This window comes from Oncorhynchus masou, chromosome 3 (genome assembly GCF_036934945.1).
Source record: "Oncorhynchus masou masou isolate Uvic2021 chromosome 3, UVic_Omas_1.1, whole genome shotgun sequence".
In the NCBI taxonomy this organism is placed as follows: domain Eukaryota; kingdom Metazoa; phylum Chordata; class Actinopteri; order Salmoniformes; family Salmonidae; genus Oncorhynchus; species Oncorhynchus masou.
This window is the reverse complement of record NC_088214.1, coordinates 5,231,020-5,253,445: the sequence shown is the minus strand read 5'-3', so window position 1 is coordinate 5,253,445 and position 22,426 is coordinate 5,231,020. Positions and strand designations below refer to the sequence as shown.

At 42.3% G+C, this 22,426-nt stretch overlaps 1 long non-coding RNA gene across 1 annotated transcript; it reads right to left on the bottom strand.

Annotated features, from left to right (window-relative positions):
• Positions 1-7,541: 7,541 nt before the first annotated feature.
• On the bottom strand, positions 7,542-22,207 carry LOC135507570 (uncharacterized). Its single transcript, XR_010450673.1, has 3 exons — positions 21,700-22,207; positions 8,821-8,946; positions 7,542-7,607 (listed from the first exon to the last, which is right to left on the bottom strand). It is a non-coding gene; the product is annotated as an uncharacterized LOC135507570 (long non-coding RNA).
• Between the last annotated feature and the right edge of the window lie 219 nt (positions 22,208-22,426).

The window sequence follows — 22,426 nt, the reverse complement described above, 5'->3', positions numbered from 1 at the left end:
CTGACATCTTAACATGTGTCTCCTATTCCCTGACATCTTAACTTGTCTCCTATTCCCTGACATCTTAAACATGTCTCCTATTCCCTGACATCTTAACATGTCTCGTATTCCCTGACATCTTAACATGTCTACTATTAACTTGTCTCCTATTCCCTGACATCTTAACATGTCTCCTATTAACATGTCTCCTATTCTCTGACACCTTAAACATGTCTCCTATTCCCTGACATCTTAACATGTCTCCTATTCCCTGACATCTTAACTTGTCTCCTATTCCCTGACATCTTAACTTGTCTCCTATTAACATGTCTCCTATTCCCTAACATCTTAAACGTGTCTCCTATTCCCTGACATCTTAAACCCTGACATCTTAAACATGTCTCCTATTCCCTGACATCTTAAACGTGTCTCCTATTCCCTGACATCTTAACATGTCTCCTATTCCCTGACATCTTAACATGACTCCTATTCTTAACTTGACTCCCCTGACATCTTAAACATGTCTCCTATTCCCTGACATCTTAAACATGTCTCCTATTCCCTGACATCTTAAACATGTCTACTATTCCCTGACATCTTAAACATGTCTCCTATTCTTGTCTCCTATTCCCTGACATCTTGACTTGTCTCCTATTCCCTGATATCTTAAAATGTCTCCTATTCCCTGACATCTTAACATGTCTCCTATTCCCTGACATCTTGACTTGTCTCCTATTCCCTGAAATCTTGACTTGTCTCCTATTCCCTGACATCTTAACTTGTCTCCTATTCCCTGACATCTTAACTTGTCTCCTATTCCCTGACATCTTGACTTGTCTCCTATTCCCTGACATCTTAACTTGTCTCCTATTCCCTGACATCTTAACTTGTCTCCTATTCCCTGAAATCTTGACTTGTCTCCTATTCCCTGACATCTTAACTTGTCTCCTATTCCCTGACATCTTAACATGTCACCTGTCTCCTATTCCCTGACATCTTAACTTGTCTCCTATTCCCTGACATCTTAAACTTGTCTATTCCCTGACATCTTAACATTCTCCTGACATCTTAAACCTATTCCCTGACATCTTAACTGTCTCCTATTCCCTGACATCTTAAACATGTCTCCTATTCCCTGACATCTTAACTTGTCTCCTATTCCCTGACATCTTAAAATGACTTGTCTCCTATTCCCTGATATCTTAAAATGTCTCCTATTCTTGTCCTGACATCTTAACATGTCTCCAATTAACTTGTCTCCTATTCCCTGACATCTTAACTTGTCTCCTATTCCCTGACATCTTGACTTGTCTCCTATTCCCTGACATCTTAACTTGTCTCCTATTCCCTGACATCTTAACATGTCTCCTATTCCTCTATTCCCTGACATCTTAACTTGTCTCCTATTCCCTGACATCTTAACATGTCTCCTATTCCCTGACATCTTAACATGTCTCCTATTCCCTGACATCTTAACATGTCTCCTATTAACTTGTCTCCTATTCCCTGACATCTTAACATGTGTCTCCTCCTATTCCCTGACATTTTAACTTATTCCCTGACATCTTGACTTGTCTCCTATTCCCTGACATCTTAACTTGTCTCCTATTCCCTGACATCTTAACATGTCTCCTATTAACTTGTCTCCTATTCCCTGACATCTTAACTTGTCTCCTATTCCCTGACATCTTAACATGTCTCCTATTCTCCTTATTCCCTGACATCTTAACATGTCTACTATTAACTTGTCTCCTATTCCCTGACATCTTAACATGTCTCCTATTAACTTGTCTCCTATTCCCTGACATTTTAACTTGTCTCCTATTCCCTGACATCTTGACTTGTCTCCTATTCCCTGACATCTTAACTTGTCTCCTATTCCCTGACATCTTAACATGTCTCCTATTAACTTGTCTCCTATTCCCTGACATCTTAACTTGTCTCCTATTCCCTGACATCTTAAACATGTCTCCTATTCCCTGACATCTTAAACATGTCTCCTATTCCCTGACATCTTAACATGTCTCCTATTCCCTGACATCTTAAACATGTCTCCTATTCCCTGACATCTTAACATGTCTCCTATTCCCTGACATCTTAACATGTCTCCTATTCCCTGACATCTTAACTTGTCTCCTATTCCCTAACATCTTGACTTGTCTCCTATTCCCTGACATCTTAACTTGTCTCCTATTCCCTGACATCTTAACTTGTCTCCTATTCCCTGACATCTTGACTTGTCTCCTATTCCCTGACATCTTAACTTGTCTCCTATTCCCTGACATCTTAACATGTCTCCTATTAACTTGTCTCCTATTCCCTGACATCTTAACATGTCTCCTATTAACTTGTCTCCTATTCCCTGACATCTTAACTTGTCTCCTATTCCCTGACATCTTGACTTGTCTCCTATTCCCTGACATCTTGACTTGTCTCCTATTCCCTGACATCTTGACTTGTCTCCTATTCCCTGACATCTTAAAATGTCTCCTATTCCCTGACATCTTAACATGTCTCCTATTCCCTGACATCTTGACATGTCTCCTATTCCCTGACATCTTGACTTGTCTCCTATTCCCTGACATCTTAAACATGTCTCCTATTCCCTGACATCTTAACATGTCTACTATTAACATGTCTCCTATTCCCTGACATCTTAAACATGTCTCCTATTCCCTGACATCTTAAACATGTCTCCTATTCCCTGACATCTTGACTTGTCTCCTATTCCCTGAAATCTTGACTTGTCTCCTATTCCCTGACATCTTAACATGTCTCCTATTCCCTGACATCTTAAACATGTCTCCTATTCCCTGCCATTTTAACATTGCTGCATATTTAACCATTCTTAATAGAACCCAGATGGCCCCGATTTATAAGAACTGGGATCCAAACACATCAAGCAGTACCAGTTTCTACTTCTTTACATTGGCGGACTGACTCCGGAGCCGAAAAGGCTATGTATACACTCAGGTTAAAGGGATACTTCGAGGTTTTGGCAATGAGGATCTCATGGGTATAAAGTTGTATGTCTCTGTGTCCAGTCTGAAGGAAGTTAGAGGTAGTTTTGCGAGCCAATGCTAACTAGATTTAGCTCAATGACTGGAAGTCTACACTGTTAGAGAAAATGGTTCCAAAATAGTTATTCAGCTGTCCCCATATGAGAACCCTTTTTGGTTCCAGGTAGAACCCTTTTTGGTTCCAGGTTGAACCCTTTTTGGTTCTACTTGGAACCAAAAATAGTTATTTCATGGGGTCAGTCGAAGATCCCTTTTAGGTTCTAGATAGCACCTTTTTTTCTGAGTGTATAGGTATCTGCTAGCATGTTAGTAGATACACATGACTGAGTCATTGCCCTAAACTCTAGTTAGACTTTGCTCAGAAAAATACCTCTAACTTTGTACATACTGTACATACTGGACACAGATACATAAACATGGTATCCATGAGTTCATCTGACTCTGGGGAAGCAGATAAATCCTGCCAAAATACCGAGGATCCGTTTAAGTCCCCTAGTTTTAACCAGGTCCCCTAGGGCTCTCATCAAAGGTAGTGTACTGTATAAGGGAATAGTTTGGGATGCAGACATTGATGAAAAGACTGAAATATTTCTTTACACTGGAGACATGATAATTTCTGCAATTCATCCACATCTGAACATTTCAAATGAAACATGTTAGGAATGTATGACTGACAACCTTGATTAGATATACGTCTATGGGTGAGAAAGGGGAGGAGGAGAGAGAAGGAGGAGGGATTGAGGAGAGGGAGGAGGGAGGATGAGAGCGAGGAGAGGGAGGAGGGGGAGAGGGAGGGTTAGGAGAGGAGGGTGAGAAAGGAGGAGGAGGGAGAAGGGGGGAGAAGGGGAGAGAGGAGAGAGGAGGAAGCAGAAAGAGAGGAGGGTAAGAAAGGAGGAGGAGAGAGAATGGAGGGAGGAGGGGAGAGATAAAGGTGAAATGAGGAGGAGAGTGAAGGGAGAGAGGGAGAGAAAGGGAGGGAGGAGAAAGGAGGAAGCAAAAAGAGAGGGAGAGATTTAGATTAGATGAAATTCAACTTTATTGTTATTGAACAAATACAGTACAACAAAATAAGGTTAGCATCTGACCAGAAGTGCAAATAAAAGAGTACAAAAAATGTACAAGTGAAACATTTAAGTACAATGTATGTTATTAAGTGATAAATAAATGTATGTAAATAAAATAAATAAATTGAAAGTGCAAGGAGGCATGCAACTGAAATGCAGGGATAGCAGCAACGAGGTTACCGAGGTAGGTAGGCATGTACATGTACAACTGAATAATGTCCTTAATCAGACTTTACAAAGCAAAGAGTCCTGGAGGACCGTGAAGAGTGCAAAGAGAGCAGAGCAACAAGGTCCCTGAGAGGCAGTACTAAGATGTGGGTGGGTGGATATGGCTAGTGCCATGCCACAGAGTTCAGCAGGGTTACAGTAGCTGGAAATAAACTTTTCTTGAGCCTGCTAGTGTTGGAACGTAGAGACCTGTACTGCCTGCCGGATGGTAGGAGGGCGAACAGTTTGTGGCATGGGTTTGAAGGGTCCCAGGTGATGCCGCGCGCCGTACGCAGACACCGCTTGCGCTGGAGGTCTACGATGGCAGGGAGCTGAGCACCAGTGATGTGCTGGGTGGTTTTCAGGACCCATTGCATGGCCTTTTGGTTGGTCACGGAGCATCCGCCAAACCACACTGTGGCGCAGTTATTCAGAATGCTCTCGACCGTGCAGTGGGAAAGGTTCACCAGGACGACAGGCAGGCCTTCTTCAGCCTCCTCAAAAAGTAGGGTCCAGGAGAGGACCTCAGAGACGTAGACACCCAGTAATTTGATGCTGGACACAAGCTTCACCTCAGTGCCATCAATGAGGCTGCAGCTTTTAGACTCCCTGTAATCCACAATAAACTCCTTGGTTTTCTTTAATTGAGGGCCAGGTTGTTGTCAGCTCATCATGCAGCCAGGTGCTAGACTTCCTTCCTGTAGGCTGACTCGTCATTGTCACTGATCAGGCCTACCACCGTGGTGTCATCTGAGAACTTGACAATGGTCTTAGGTGAAGAGCGAGTACAAGAGGGGGATTAGCACGCAGCCCTGTGGCACACCGGTGTTCAGATTCTGTGTTGAGGAAGTGATGTTGTCTAACCTGACAGACTGGGATCTGTTGGTCAGGAAGTCCTAAGTCCAATTACAGAGAGAGGGGCTGATCCATAGCTCATGGAGTTTGGTGAGCAGTCTAGAGGGAATGACCGTATTGAATGCTGCGCTAAAGTCTATGAACAGCATTCTCACATAGGTGTTGATTTTGTCCACATGGGTCAGGGAAGAGTGCAAAGCTGTGGAGATGGCATCCTATGTAGACCTGTTCGGTCAGTAGACAAACTGGTGGGGATCCAGTGTTGGAGGGAGGCAGGACTTAAGGTAGGCCAAAACCAGTCTTTCGAAGCACTCCACGAACGTGGGGCTGAGTGCAATAGGTCGGAAGTCATTCAGGCTTGATGCGGTCGAATGCGTCGGCACTGGCACAATGGTTGCGGTCTTAAAACACGTGGGGACAACCGCTTGGACCAGTGACAGGTTGAAAATGTCAGTGTAGACCTCATCCAGTTTCCCAGCTCTGAGCACACGACCGGGGACAGCCATCAGGACCAGCAGCCTTGTGTGCATTCACCCTGCTCAGTGCAGACAAAACATCTGCGATGGATAGTCTGAGGGGGACCTCATCCAGCTTTGATGGCTGGATCCTTGTTGTCCCTGTCGAAGCGAGCATAGAACCTGTTTAACTCGTCGGCGATGAAGACGTCGCTGGCTGTAGGGGTAGGGTTTTTGGCCAGTAATCTGTGATGGCTTGGATGCCACATGCGTTGAGGGTCGGAGTTGTTGTTGAAGTACTCCTCAATCCGCAGTTTTTTGGTCATGTTTAACCATCTTGATGCCCTTTTCCAGGTTGGCCCTGGATGAGCTGTAGGCTTCCACATCGCCGGAACGGAAAGCAGCGTTGCCTTTAGCAGTAGACTTCTCTGTTTATCCAATGCTTCTGGTTGGGGAAGGTCTTTATTAGTTTATGTGTGGTGACATTGTTGATGCAGATGTTGATGTAATCCAGAACGGAAGTAGCATGTGTTTCAATGTCCGTATGTGAGTCAAGGGTGGCCTGAGTGGCAACAATCTCCAGTCTGTGTGTTGAAACTGGTGCTGTTGTAATGAGTCTGAACCCCTCTGGCCATACACACTGACTGTCCTCACTGATGGTTTCACGTCTTTCATGAGGGGTAAATACTTGGTGAGCAGGAACAGTGAAAGGTGATCAGACTGTCCCATGTGGGGGAGGGGTAATGTTTTTATACACGTGGTCTCGTACATTGTGTCCCCTAGTGGGGCAGGAGACATTTTGGTGGAATTTGGGAGAAACAGTTTTCAGATTTGAGTGGTTAAAAACCCCCTGCAACAATTAAAAGCACCATCAGCATGTGCTGTTTGCTAATAGCAACCTGCAGTTCTTTCATTGCTAATTTAGCATTAGCATCCGCAAAGTATATAGGCTGCAGTAACAACAATAGATGTACGGTCCCGAGGCAATGAGAAAGGCCTGCAGCTAATCATCAGGTGCTCCAGATTGGTTGAGCAGTGACTCCCGGTTATGTTAGTCTGTACATCATGCTTTGTTTACATAAATGCAGAGACCACCTCCTCTGGTCTTACCAGAGTTCTCTGCTGTGCGATCAGCCCTGAAGACGTCACTCCCCTCTGGCCCAATAGCGTTGTCGGGCTGTTGTTTAGCCACGTTACCGTGAAAATCATGACGCTACAATCCACAATGCTTTTTTGTGAGATGATTCTTAGTCGTATTTCGTTCATTTTGTTCGCCAATGACTGAACGTTAGTGAGGAAAAGGCTAGGTAGTGAAAGCTGATGTGGGGTTAGCTGTTGCCCGGAGGCCACCCCGCTTCCCTCGCCTTTGCTTACTATCTCGACCTCCAGGTACTTCCTCTCTGCTATTGTTCAGTCTCCAATAGAAATTGTAAGTTGTCAAAAAAACGCTTTGTGCATTGTGTTTCAATATCCAGGAGTTATTGTCGGCTATTTAGGCTGTACTGAGTGAATAAACTAAGAACTATTACGTAAATTACTGCTAATTTGCTAAATCTGGGTAGATGCCGAGCGTCGTGTTGTACACGCGCCGCCATACAGAATGTGAAAGGTTTGTCTCTCTAAATGTGCTGATATCAATCAAGAAGTCTTGTAACAAGAAGCCAATTACAAATTTGATATCTATCCCAGAACTGAATATGATGAAGTCACCGGCCAGGAAGCTGCCCAGGGGAGGAAGACTGTGATGTGATAAAGTGAGATAAAGTGTAGAAAATGGTGTGTTAGTCTGTTTAATAATAACACAAATAAAATGGTGGGTGATTATATTTGTTCTAACTGCAGGGGGTTCCAGGAATTGATAAGGGAAATCACCATAATCACCATTTAGATAGAAACCTCCCGCCCATTATCGGGTGCTTGAGTTTCATTATTCCACTGGTCAGATTATGTTTCACACTTACCTCTCTCTCTCTCTCTCTGATCACTGGAGTGAATCTGTGGTGCCGTGGAGCCGCCTTGCTTCTTATCTGTTTTGCATTAGGAAAAGGGAAAAAGAGAAATTCAACGCTAAGCGATAGTGGATGGGGCTGTCTACATGAATATTGGATGTCATTCAGAGAGAGAGAGAGAGAGAGACAGAGAGAGAGAGGTAGAGAGATGTAGAGAGATGTAGAGAGAGAGAGAGAGGTAGAGAGATGTAGAGAGAGAGATGTAGAGAGAGAGGTAGAGAGAGATGTAGAGAGAGACAGAGAGAGAGAGAGAGAGAGACAGAGAGGTAGAGAGAGAGAGAGAGAGACAGAGAGAGAGAGAAAGGTAGAGAGGTGTAGAGAAAGATGTAGAGAGACAGAGAGAGACAGAGAGAGAGAGAGAGATGTAGAGCGAGAGAGAGAGAGAGACAGAGAGAGAGAGAGAGACATTCTTCCATGGTGGTGGAATAGCTGAATGAGGACAACATGATCAAACAAAATGTTGACAGTTTAAAATATGTGGTAATAGTATTATGAAGATATTTTGCAGCTGAAGAAATTTTGCTTTTGACGCAAAAACCACACCTTTCTTTTAGTACCAACTTACTCACAGGGTGGTTTTTCATCTCACTAAATAAGATGATACTAATGTCTAGGCTTTAGCTCAGTGGGCTAAGACAGTTTTGAGCAACACAGGAGACCAGGGTTTGAACTCAGTCACACACCAATGATTAATGCACAACATGTTCAGGGTCCAAAGTTGCAAGAGGAAAATGCTAAGGCTGCTAGGATGCATTCTATATTAAAATTCATAAATATTTCACCAGATCTCTTTATGTTCGAGAGAGAGAGAGAGAGACAGAAAAAGAGGGAGCGGGAGAGAGAGAGAAAGAAAGAGGGAGAGAGAAGGAGAGAGAAAGAAAGAGGGAGAGGGGGAGACAGATAGAGAGAGTATAGAGCCAGAGGTTTGTCCATCTTAAATCCTCTCTTCTGTTGTTTTTTAGTTGTGTGAAACACCCGCTTGTGTCTGCTATCATCCCATCCTATTGGCCAGTCAGGCATGGTGGAGTGTTTAAAGATGGCATTCGGCCTCTTTCTCTACATACCCCTCTCATACCCAAGATGGCACCGAAGAACATGGCTGACGTTTTTACATTCTCCCAACCAATTGTTTTTTTTTCCTTTTGTTTAACACATTTTTTTAAACTTATTGTGTTCATAATGTTGCTGCTACCGAAAATAACTTCTGGACATCATAAAATCGATTACTCACCGTGGACAAGAAGAAACTTTTTCCTTTCACGAGTCGGACATCCTGCTTTCACTGGAACAGGCCCAGATCCACACCTTTTGCGTGAAGAAAAGACGCAGGAAAATGGGCCGCAGATCGGGAATCCTTCTGAGAAGTCGGAGAAGAGCGAGTAAACTCCCAATGCCTTCCATTTCTCCTTGCAAACATACAATCATTAGAAAATAAAATGTATGTATTAAGATTATTCTATCAACACTGTTATTCTATCAAAACTGTAACATCTTATGTTTCACTGAGACGTGGCTGAACGAAGAAACGGACAATATAGAGCTGGCGGGATTTTCCATTCACCGGCAGAACAGAAACGCTACCTCTGGTAAGACAAGGGGAGGGTGTGTCTTTTTGTCAATAACAGCTGGTGCGCCTATGCTTAATATTAAAGAAGTCTCGAGGTATTGCTCGCCTGAGGTAGAGTACCTTATGATAAGCTGTCGACCACACTATCTACCAAGAGAGTTCTCATCTATATTATTCGTAGCTGACTATGTACCACCAAAAGGGAAGCTGGCACTAAGACCGCTCTCAACCAACTCTATGCCATAAGCAAAGAATAAAATGCTCACCCAGAAGTGGTGCTCCTAGTGGCTGGGAACTTTAATGCAGGCAAACTTAAATCTATTTTTCCAAATTTTTCATGTCACATGTGCAACCAGGGAAAAATAATCCTAGACCACCTTTACTCCACATAGAGATGCATACTCTCCCCCGCCCTCCATTTGGCAAATCTGACCTCAATTCTATCCTCTATCCTCTTGATTCCTGCTTACAAGCAAAAACTAAAGCAGGAAAGTACCAGTGACTCGCTCAATACGGAAGTGGTCAGATGACGCGGATGCTATACTACAGGACTGTTTTGCTAGTAGAGACTGGAATATGTTCCGGGATTCATCCAAGGGCATTGAGGAGTACACCACCTCAGTCATCGGCTTCATCAATAAGTGAATCAATGACGTCGTCCCCACAGTGACTGTACATACATATCCCAACCAGAGGCCATGGATTATAGGCGACATCCGCATCGAGCTAAAGGCTAGAACTGTCGCTTTCAAGGAGCGGGAGACTAATCCGAACACTTATAAGAAGTCGCGCTATGCCCTCAGACAAACAGTCAAACAAGCAAAGCTTCAATACAGGATTAAGATTGAATCCTATTACACCGGCTCTGACGATCGTTGGATGGGGCAGGGCTTGAAAACTATTACAGACAACAAAGGGAAACCCAGAGGCGAGCTGCCCAGTGACGCGAGCCTACCAGACGAGCTAAATGCCTTTTATGCTCGCTTTGAGGCAAGCAACACTGAAGCATGCACGAGAGCACCAGCTGATCTGGATGACTGTGTGATAACGTTCTCGGTAGCCGACGTGAACAAAACCTTTCAACAGGTCAACATTCACAAAGCTGCGGGGCCAGAAGGATTACCAGGACGTGTACTCAAAGCATGAGCCAATTGTCAAGTGTCTTTACTGACATTTTCTACCTCTCCCTGACCGAGTCTGTAATACCTAAATGTTTCAAGCAGACCACCATAATCCCTGTGCCCAAGGAAGAGAAGGTATCCTGCCTGAATGATTACCGCCCCGTGGCACTCACGTCGGTAGCCATGAAATGCTTTGAAAGGCTGTTCACGGCTCAAATCAACAGCATCCTCCCGGACACCCCAGATCCACTCCAATTCGCATACCGCCCCAACAGATCCACAGATGACGCAATCTCAATCTCACCCCACACTGCCCTTTCCCACCTGGACAACAGGAACACCTATGTGGGAATGCTGTTCATCGACTACAGCTCAGCGTTCAACACCATAGTGCCCACAAAGCTCATCACTTAGCTAAGGACTCTGGGACTAAACACCTCCTTCTGCATCTGGATCCTGGGCATCCTGACGAGCCGCCCCCAGGTGGTATGAGATGGCAACAACACCTCTGCCACGCTGATCCATAACACTGGGGCCCCTCAGGGATGTATACGTAGTCCCCTCCTGTACACCCTGTTCACCCACTACTACATGGCCAAACACGACTCCAACACCATCATTAAGTGTGCTGACAACACAACTGTGGTAGGCCTGATCACCGACAACGATGAGATGGCCTATAGGGAGGAGGCCAGAGAACTGTTAGTGTGGTTCCAGGACAACAACCTCTCCTTCAATGTGAGCAAGACAAAGGAGCTGATCTTGGACTACAGGAAAAGATGGGCTGAACAGGCCCCCATTAACATCGACGGGGCTGTAGTGGAGAGGGTCGAGAGTTTCAAGTTCCTTGGACTCCACATTACCAATGAGTTATCATGTTCTAAAAATACCAAGACAGTCGTGAAGAGGGCACAACAAAACATTTTCCCCCTGAGAATACTGAAAAGATTTGACATGGGCCCCCAGATCCTCAAAAGTTCTACAGCTGCACCATCGAGAGCATCCTGACCGGTTGCATCACCGCCTGTTATGGCAGCTGCTCGTCATCTGACCACAAGGCGCTACAGAGGGTAGTGTGAACGGCCCAGTACATCACTGGGGCCAAGCTCCCTGCCATCCAGGACCTATATAATAAGCGGTGTTCAGAGGAAAGACCATCAAATTGTCAGAGACTTCAGTCACCCAAGTTATAGACTGTTTTGTCTGCTACCGCACGGCAAGCGGTACTGGAGTGCCAAAGTCTAGGACCAAAAGGCTCCTCAACAGTATATACCACCAGGCCATTAGACTGCTGAACAATTCATAAAGATCGCCACAGGACAATTTACATTGACACCCCCCCTCTTGTACACTGCTGCTACTCGCTGTTTGTTTGTTACCTATGCATAGTCACTTCACCCCCACCTACATGTACAGATTACCTCAACTAGCCTGTACCCCCGCACACTGTCTTGGTACCGGTGCCCCCTGTATATAGCCTCGTTATTCTTATTGTGTTACTTTTTACTTTAGTCTACTTGGTAAATATTTTCTTATTGAACTGCACTGTTGGTTAAGGGCTTGTAAGTAAGCATTTCACGGTAAAGTCTACACTTGTTGTATTTGGCACATTTGGCAAATACAATTTGATTCGCTCTCTCTCTCTCAATTCAATGGGCAAATAGTCAAAGTACAAAAAGGAAAATAAAAACATAAATATGGGTTGTATTTACAATGGTGTTTGTTCTTCACTGGTTGCCCTTTCTTGTGGCAACAAATCTTCCTGCTATTATTGCCCAATAGATATGAGTTTATCAAAAGTTTTTCAAAATTGTATTTGTTTTCAAAATCTTTTTGGATCTGTGTAATCTGAGGGAAATATGTGTCTCTAATATGGTCATACATTTGGCAGGAGGTTAGGAAGTGCAGCCCAGTTTCCACCTCATTTTGTGGGCAGTGTGCACATAGCCTGTCTTCTCTTGAGAGCCAGGTCTGCCGATGGCGACCTTTCTCAATAGCAAGGCTATGCTCACTGAGTCTGTACATAGTCAAAGCTTTCCTTAATTTTAGTTCAGTCACAGTGGTCAGGTATTCTGCCTCTGTGTACTCCCTGTTTAGGGTCAAATAGTATTCTAGTTTGCTCTGTTTTTTTGTTAATTCTTTCCAATGTGTCAAGAAATTGTGTTGCTCTGTCCTCTGTGGGGTCTGTTTGTGAACAGAGCCCCAGCACCAGCTTGCTTAGGGGTCTCTTCTCCAGGTTAATATCTCTGTAGATATTTAGATCTCTGTAGCCTTCAACCAGAAGAGTGAAGGAAGCTTCAAACATCTTCTCCTTTCCTTTCACACTTTCAGCCATAAGAAATGTATATGCAGCACAAGCATATCATCACTGTCTGATAAAAACGTCCTCTCTCTCAAAACAGAAACTTTTCAGGAAATTAATAAATATATATATATATATATATATTTTCACAATAACTAATATACAATTATTAACTTCAGAAGCTATTTGGAATACATGTTCTTGATCCTAGAGTCAGGAAGTGTTCAGAGTACATTGAGGGAAGTTATTGCTTTCAATAAATGAAAAAAAAAAAAAAAAAATAAAAAATAAGAACATGTGCAAAACATTGAGTTACAAGGTTAATCATCAGACATCTTATATATTGATATTTAGTCTGAGATGTAAATCTTTAAATGCGTATAGATTATTTGATTATTATTCCACAAAACATTACAATCCCATATAGTTCAAACTAAAATCTGTTTGCATGTATTGATTCAGCCCAATCCACCACCTAACATTTTATTGGGCCATTGGAGCTGGAAAATGCTTGTTGTGTGGACTGATGACTGTAGACTGATGACTGTAAACCCCCCCCCCACACACACACACACACACACACAGATTTCAATTGTCCAACACCCATGCTTTCAGTATGAGCCAGAACCAGCCAGAGCGTGATCAGTTGGCAGGAAACACAGACGTGGCATCCACTTCCAGCCCCCTTCTGTCTATCTCTGTGTTCCTCTACCTCCCGCTCTATCTACAGTACCAGTCAAAGGTTTAGACACACCTACTCATTCCAGAGTTTTTCTTATTTTTTACTATTTTCTACATCAAAACTACGAAATAACACATATGGAATCATGAAGTAACCAAGAACTTGTTAAACAAAGTGTTAAACAATCAAAAAATACTGGAGATTTGAGATTCTTCAAAGTAGCCACCCTTTGCCTTGATGACAGCTTTGCACACTATTGACATTCTCTCAACCAGCTTCACCTGAAATCCTACAACCTCAGCCCTGTGTGTAGTCTATACAACCTCAGCCCTGTCTATACAACCTCAGCCCTGTCTGTAGTCTATACAACCTCAGCCCTGTCTATACAACCTCAGCCCTGTCTGTAGTCTATACAACCTCAGCCCTGACTGTAGTCTATACAACCTCAGCCCTGTCTGTAGTCTATACAACCTCAGCCCTGTCTATAGTCTATACAACCTCAGCCCTGTCTGTAGTCTATACAACCTCAGCCCTGTCTGTAGTCTATACAACCTCAGCCCTGTCTGTAGTCTATACAACCTCAGCCCTGTCTATAGTCTATACAACCTCAGCCCTGTCTATAGTCTATACAACCTCAGCCCTGTCTATAGTGTATATAACACCTGTATTTAGTCTATACAACCTCAGCTCTGTCTATAGTGTATATAACCGCTGTATTTAGTCTAAACAACCTCAGCTCTGTCTGTCTATTTTACCCCTGTATGTAGTCTATACAACCTCAAACCTGTATATAGTCTAAATAACCCCTGTGTGTAGTCTATACAACCTCAGCACTGTATATAGTCTATACAACCTCAACCCTGTATATAGTCTCTACAACCTCAACCCTGTATATAGTCTCTACAACCTCAACCCTGTATATAGTCTATGCAACATCAACCTTGTATATAGTCTCTACAACCTCAACCCTGTATATAGTCTATGCAACCTCAACCCTGTATATAGTCTCTACAACCTCAACCCTGTATATAGTCTATACAACCTCAACCCTGTATATAGTCTATGCAACCTCAAACCTGTTGTTCTTCTAAACACTATCAGCTATGTCTGTAGCCTGTACAACCTCAACCCTTTATATAGTCTCTACAACCTCAACCCTGTATATAGTCTATACAACCTCAACCCTGTATATAGTCTAAACACTATCAGCTATGTCTGTAGCCTGTACAACCTCAACTCTGTATATAGTCTATACAACCTCAACCCTGTATATAGTCTATACAACCTCAACCCTGTATATAGTCTAAACACTATCAGCTATGTCTGTAGCCTGTACAACCTCAACTCTGTATATAGTCTATACAACCTCAACCCTGTATATAGTCTATACAATCTCAACCCTGTATATAGTCTAAACACTATCAGCTATGTCTGTAGCCTGTACAACCTCAACTCTGTATATAGTCTATACAACCTCAACCCTGTATATAGTCTATACAATCTCAACCCTGTATATAGTCTAAACACTATCAGCTATGTCTGTAGCCTGTACAACCTCAACTCTGTATATAGTCTATACAACCTCAAGCCTGTATATAGTCTATCCAACTTCAAACCTGTCGTTCTTCTAAACACTATCAGCTATGTCTGTAGCCTGTTCAACCTCAACCCTGTATATAGTTTCTACAACCTCAACCCTATATATAGTCTATACAACCTCAAACCTGTATATAGTCTAAAAACTATCAGCTATGTCTATAGCCTGTACAACCTCAACCCTGTACACAGTCTAAACACTATCAGCTATGTCTGTAGCCTGTACAACCTCAACTCTGTATATAGTCTATACAACCTCAAGCCTGTATATAGCCTGTACAACCTCAACCCTGTATATAGTCTAAACACTATCAGCTATGTCTGTAGCCTGTACAACCTAAACCCTGTATATAGTCTAAAAACTATCAGCTATGTCTATAGCCTGTACAACCTCAACCCTGTACACAGTCTAAACACTATCAGCTATGTCTGTAGCCTGTACAACCTCAACTCTGTATATAGTCTATACAACCTCAAGCCTGTATATAGTCTATACAACCTCAACCCTGTATATAGTCTATACAACCTCACCCCCGTATATAGTCTAAACACTATCAGCTATGTCTGTAGCCTGTACAACCTCAACTCTGTATATAGTCTATACAACCTCAAGCCTGTATATAGCCTGTACAACCTCAACCCTGTATATAGTCTAAACACTATCAGCTATGTCTGTAGCCTGTACAACCTCAACCCTGTATATAGTCTAAACACTATCAGCTATGTCTGTAGCCTCTACAACCTCAACCCTGTATATAGTCTATACAACCTCAACCCTATATATAGACTGTACAACCTCAACCCTGTATATAGTCTAAACACTAACAGCTATGTATGTAGCCTGTACAACCTCAACCCTGTATATAGTCTCTACAACCTCAACCCTGTATATAGTCTATACAACCTCAACCCTATATATAGCCTGTACAACCTCAACCCTGTATATAGTCTAAACACTAACAGCTATGTCTGTAGCCTGTACAACCTCAACTCTGTATATAGTCTATACAACCTCAACCCTGTATATTGTCTAAACACTATCAGCTATGTCTGTAGCCTGTACAACCTCAACCCTGTCTATAGTCTAAACACTATCAGCTATGTCTGTAGCCTGTACAACCTCAACCCTGTATATAGTCTAAACACTATCAGCTATGTCTGTAGCCTGTACAACCTCAACTCTGTATATAGTCTATACAACCTCAAACCTGTATATAGTCTAAACACTTTCAGCTATGTCTGTAGCCTGTACAACCTCAAACCTGTATATAGTCTAAACACTATCAGGTATGTCTGTAGCCTGTACAACCTCAACCCTGTATATAGTCTAAAAACTATCAGCTATGTCTGTAGCCTGTACAACCTCAACTCTGTATATAGTCTATACAACCTCAATCCTGTATATAGTCTATACAACCTCAACACTGTATATAGCCTGTACAACCTCAACCCTGTATATAGTCTAAACACTATCAGCCTTGTCTGTAGCCTGTACAACCTCAACCCTGTATATAGTCTAAACACTATCATATATGTCTGTAGCCTGTACATCCTCAACCGTGTATATAGTCTAAACACTATCAGCTATGTCTGAAGCCTGTACAACCTCAACTGTGTATATAGTCTATACAACCTCAACCCTGTATATAGTCTATACAATCTCAACCCCGTATATAGTCTAAACACTATCAGCTATGTCTGTAGCCTGTACAACCTCAAATCTGTATATAGTCTATACAATCTCAACCCCGTATATAGGCTAAACACTATCTGCTATGTCGGTAGCCTGTACAACCTAAAGCCTGTATATAGTCTAAACACGATCAGCTATGTCTGTAGCCTGTACAGCCTCAACCCTGTATGTAGTCTATACAACCTCAACCCTGTATATAGTCTATACAATCTCAACCCCGTATATAGTCTAAACACTATCAGCTATGTCTGTAGCCTGTACAACCTCAAATCTGTATATAGTCTATACAACCTCAACCCTGTATATAGTCTATACAACCTCAACCCCGTATATAGTCTAAACACTATCAGCTATGTCTGTAGCCTGTACAACCTCAACTCTGCATATAGTCTATACAACCTCAATTCTGTATATAGACTATACAACCTCAAGCCTGTATATAGCCTGTACAACCTCAACCCTGTATATAGTCTAAACACTATCAGCTATGTCTGTAGCCTGTACAACCTCAACTCTGTATACAGTCTATACAACCTCAACCCTGTTTATATTCTATACAACCTCAACCCCGTATATAGGCTAAACACTATCAGCTATGTCTGTAGCCTGTACAACCTCAACTATGTATATAGTATTAACACTATCAGCTATGTCTGTAGCCTGAACAACCTCAACCCTGTATATAGTCTAAACACTATCAGCTATGTCTGTAGCCTGTACAACCTCAACCCTGTATATAGTCTATACAACCTCAAACCTATATATAGCCTGTACAACCTCAACCCTGTATATAGTCTAAACACTATCAGCTATGTCTGTAGCCTGTACAACTTCAACTCTGTATATAGTCTATACAACCTCAAACCTGTATATAGTCTAAATACTTTCAGCTATGTCTGTAGCCTGTACAACCTCAACCCTGTATATAGTCTAAACACTATCAGCTATGTCTGTAGCCTGTACAACCTCAACCATGTATATAGTCTAAAAACTATCAGCTATGTCTGTAGCCTGTACAACCTCAACTCTGTATATATTCTATACAACCTCAATCCTGTATATAGTCTATACAACCTCAACCCTGTATATAGCCTGTACAACCTCAACCCTGTATATAGTTTAAAGACTATCAGCCTTGTCTGTAGCCTGTACAACCTCAACTCTTTATATAGTCTATACAACCTCAACCCTGTATATAGTCTATACAACCTCAACCCTGTATATAGTCTATACAACCTCAACCCTGTATATAGTCTAAACACTATCAGCTATGTCTGTAGCCTGTACAACAAGCCTGTATAAGTCTCTGTATATAGTCTATACAACCTCAACCCTGTATATAGTCTATACAACCTCAACCCCGTATATAGGCTAAACACTATCAGCTATGTCTGTAGCCTGTACAACCTCAACCCTGTATATAGTCTAAACACTATCAGCTATGTCTGTAGCCTGTACAACCTCAACTCTGTATATAGTCTATACAACCTCAAACCTGCATATAGTCTAAACACTATCAGCTATGTCTGTAGCCTGTACAACCTCAACCCTGTATATAGTCTAAACACTATCAGCTATGTCTGTAGCCTGTACAACCTCAACTCTGTATATAGTCTATACAATCTCAATCCTGTATATAGTCTATACAACCTCAACCCTGTATATAGCCTGTACAACCTCAACCCTGTATATAGTCTAAACACTATCAGCTTTGTCTGTAGCCTGTACAACCTCAACCCTGTATATCGTCTATACAACCTCAACCCTATATATAGCCTGTACAACCTCAACCCTGTATATAGTCTAAACACTATCAGCTATGTCTGTAGCCTGTACAACCTCAACTCTGTATATAGTCTAAACACTATCAGCTATGTCTGTAGCCTGTACAACCTCAAACCTGTATATAGTCTAAACACTATCAGCTATGTCTGTAGCCTGTACAACCTCAACTCTGTATATAGTCTATACAACCTCAAACCTGCATATAGTCTAAACACTATCAGCTATGTCTGTAGCCTGTACAACCTCAACCCTGTATATAGTCTAAACACTATCAGCTATGTCTGTAGCCTGTACAACCTCAACTCTGTATATAGTCTATACAATCTCAATCCTGTATATAGTCTATACAACCTCAACCCTGTATATAGCCTGTACAACCTCAACCCTGTATATAGTCTAAACACTATCAGCTTTGTCTGTAGCCTGTACAACCTCAACCCTGTATATCGTCTATACAACCTCAACCCTATATATAGCCTGTACAACCTCAACCCTGTATATAGTCTAAACACTATCAGCTATGTCTGTAGCCTGTACAACCTCAACTCTGTATATAGTCTAAACACTATCAGCTATGGCTGTAGCCTGTACAACCTCAAACCTGTATATAGTCTAAACACTATAAGCTATGTCTGTAGCCTGTACAACCTCAACCCTGTATATAGCCTGTACAACCTCAACCCTGTATATAGTCTAAACACTATCAGCCTTGTCTGTAGCCTGTACAACCAAAACTCTTTATATAGTCTATACAACCTCAACCCTGTATATAGTCTATACAACCTCAACCCCGTATATAGGCCAAACACTATCAGCTATGTCTGTAGCCTGTACAACCTCAACCCTGTATATAGTCTAAACACTATCATATATGTCTGTAGCCTGTACATCCTCAACCGTGTATATAGTCTAAACACTATCAGCTATGTCTGAAGCCTGTACAACCTCAACTGTGTATATAGTCTATACAACCTCAACCCTGTATATAGTCTATACAACCTCAACCCTGTATATAGGCTAAACACTATCTGCTATGTCGGTAGCCTGTACAACCTCAAGCCTGTATATAGTCTAAACACTATCAGCTATGTCTGTAGCCTGTACAACCTCAACTCTGTATATAGTCTATACAACCTCAACCCTGTATATAGTCTATACAACCTCAACCCCGTATATAGTCTAAACACGATCAGCTATGTCTGTAGCCTGTACAGCCTCAACCCTGTATGTAGTCTATACAACCTCAACCCTGTATATAGTCTATACAATCTCAACCCTGTATATAGTCTAAACACTATCAGCTATGTCTGTAGCCTGTACAACCTCAAATCTGTATATAGTCTATACAACCTCAACCCTGTATATAGTCTATACAACCTCAACCCCGTATATAGTCTAAACACTATCAGCTATGTCTGTAGCCTGTACAACCTCAACTCTGCATATAGTCTATACAACCTCAATTCTGTATATAGACTATACAACCTCAAGCCTGTATATAGCCTGTACAACCTCAACTCTGTATACAGTCTATACAACCTCAACCCTGTTTATATTCTATACAACCTCAACCCCGTATATAGGCTAAACACTATCAGCTATGTCTGTAGCCTGTACAACCTCAACCCTGTATATAGTCTAAACACTATCAGCTATGTCTGTAGCCTGTACAACCTCAACCCTGTATATAGTCTAAACACTATCAGCTATGTCTGTAGCCTGTACAACCTCAACCCTGTATATAGTCTTTACAACCTCAAACCTATATATAGCCTGTACAACCTCAACCCTGTATATAGTCTAAAGACCTCCTCTCAGGATGAGATGATATATTGTGTCACACTCCCAGTTTATCCTCAATCATCCGCTTCTTTTACGCATCAGCTATGTCTGTAGCCTGTACAACCTCAACTCTGTATATAGTCTATACAACCTCAAACCTGCATATAGTCTAAACACTATCAGCTATGTCTGTAGCCTGTACAACCTCAACCCTGTATATAGTCTAAACACTATCAGCTATGTCTGTAGCCTGTACAACCTCAACCCTGTATTTCGTCTATACAACCTCAACCCTATATATAGCCTGTACAACCTCAACCCTGTATATAGTCTAAACACTATCAGCTATGTCTGTAGCCTGTACAACCTCAACCCTGTATATAGTCTAAATCACTATCAGCTTTGTCTGTAGCCTCTATAACCTCAACCCTGTATATTCACGTGTGTTTCCACTATACAACCTCAACCCTATATATAGCCTGTACAACCTCAACCCTGTATATAGTCTAAACACTATCAGCTATGTCTGTAGCCTGTACAACCTCAACCCTGTATATAGTCTAAACACTATCAGCTATGTCTGTAGCCTGTACAACCTCAAACCTGTATTAATCAGGCATACCAACACTACCTTGCTAATCTTTCAAATATAAAATGTAGTCTATATAACCTCAACCCTATATATAGCCTGTACAACCTCAACCCTGTATATAGTCTAAACACTATCAGCTATGTCTGTAGCCTGTACAACCTCCATCCTGTATATAGCCTGTACAACCTCAACCCTGTATTTAGCCTGTACAACCTCAACCCTGTATATAGTCTAAACACTATCAGCTATGTCTGTAGCCTGTACAACCTCAACCCTGTAAATATAGCCTGTACAACCTCAACTTTGTATATAGCCTTTACAACCTCAATCCTGTATATAGCCTTTACAACCTCAAACCTGTATATAGCCTGTACAACCTCAACCCTGTATATAGCCTTTACAACCTCAACCCTGTATATAGCCTGTACAACCTCAACCCTGTATATAGCCTGTACAACCCCTGTCTGCCCAGTATGAATCATAGCCACTGGATTGTTACTCAGAACAGAAATTAACTCAAAGATGAACAAACATAAATGTAATATACTTTGGATGCCCATTGCTCACCATATACTTAACAACAAATTGGCCTATTTAAATCAGATATTGGTTCACATTTGGAAAATAGTTGATTATTACACAGAAATTTGTTCTAACTCGCAAGAGCATGACCACTTGTATTTCAATTAGAATCACACTTTAGCAACGGAATACTCAGAGGTTTCCCAGGTGGACTGGAAATGACCTGTCTTCACCATTCAAAAAGTTCAGTATGCAACCTTGGAACGGGTTTGGGCTTAACGTAGTTTATTTACCGAGTTAGTGTTTTGCAAGAGGTCATGGTACAGATTGCAATATCTGATTTAGTCCTTGTCACACTCCCATTTTGAAAAAGTCTTTGTAAAATCGAAATCTATATCACAACATGCAAACGAATCCTATGCGTAAAGCGCGCATTCAGAAAGCGGTTATTTCTCTACTTCTTCTTACCTTGGGAATCTCTTTTGCATCTCTCCTTTTCATGCAGAGCGGGACCTCCCGGGAGCGCAAACAACCTATTCTCTCGAGGTCTCTCTCGTCTATTACCGCTCAGACGCGACTCCTGAGACACTGGAGTCACCCCGAGACACGGGAAACCTCCCAGTTTATCCTCAATCATCCGCTTCTTTTACGCAACGCAGACCTCCTCTCAGGATGCAGATGATATATTGTGTCATTTCACCTTGCGAGCGTTCCTCTGGTCTCGGGAGCTTTCGTGATAACCTCATAAACCCACCTATCTACCTCGTGATCTCTGCTCACTGATTCGCGAAGGAACAGAACCACAGAGCGCCAGACAGATAGCGTATTCCGAGTGGGTAATCGCAGGCTTGCACCTGCCTCTGTACCACTTGTATCTGCCCAACAAGAGTCAAGAGTGACGGACTAGACTGAAGATAAGCAATATATGTTTTCCTAATGTGAGGTAATTAGGAACGGCGATACGTATTCTGGTTCAACACTTGTCTCTCCCACTCTTCTGGGTCCTAGAGAGAACCCCTACCAAAGGGGAGCGATAAAATCACCCGACATATGGACTGATAGGAGATAGGAGAATATTCTTTATACATGGAGTAGCCTAACCGAGTTTATACCGGGGGAGACATTGGGGGATGATGAGATGAAGGGGTGTAATATCAGTGGCATCGCATTCTTGACCAAATGTGTCCATCTATAA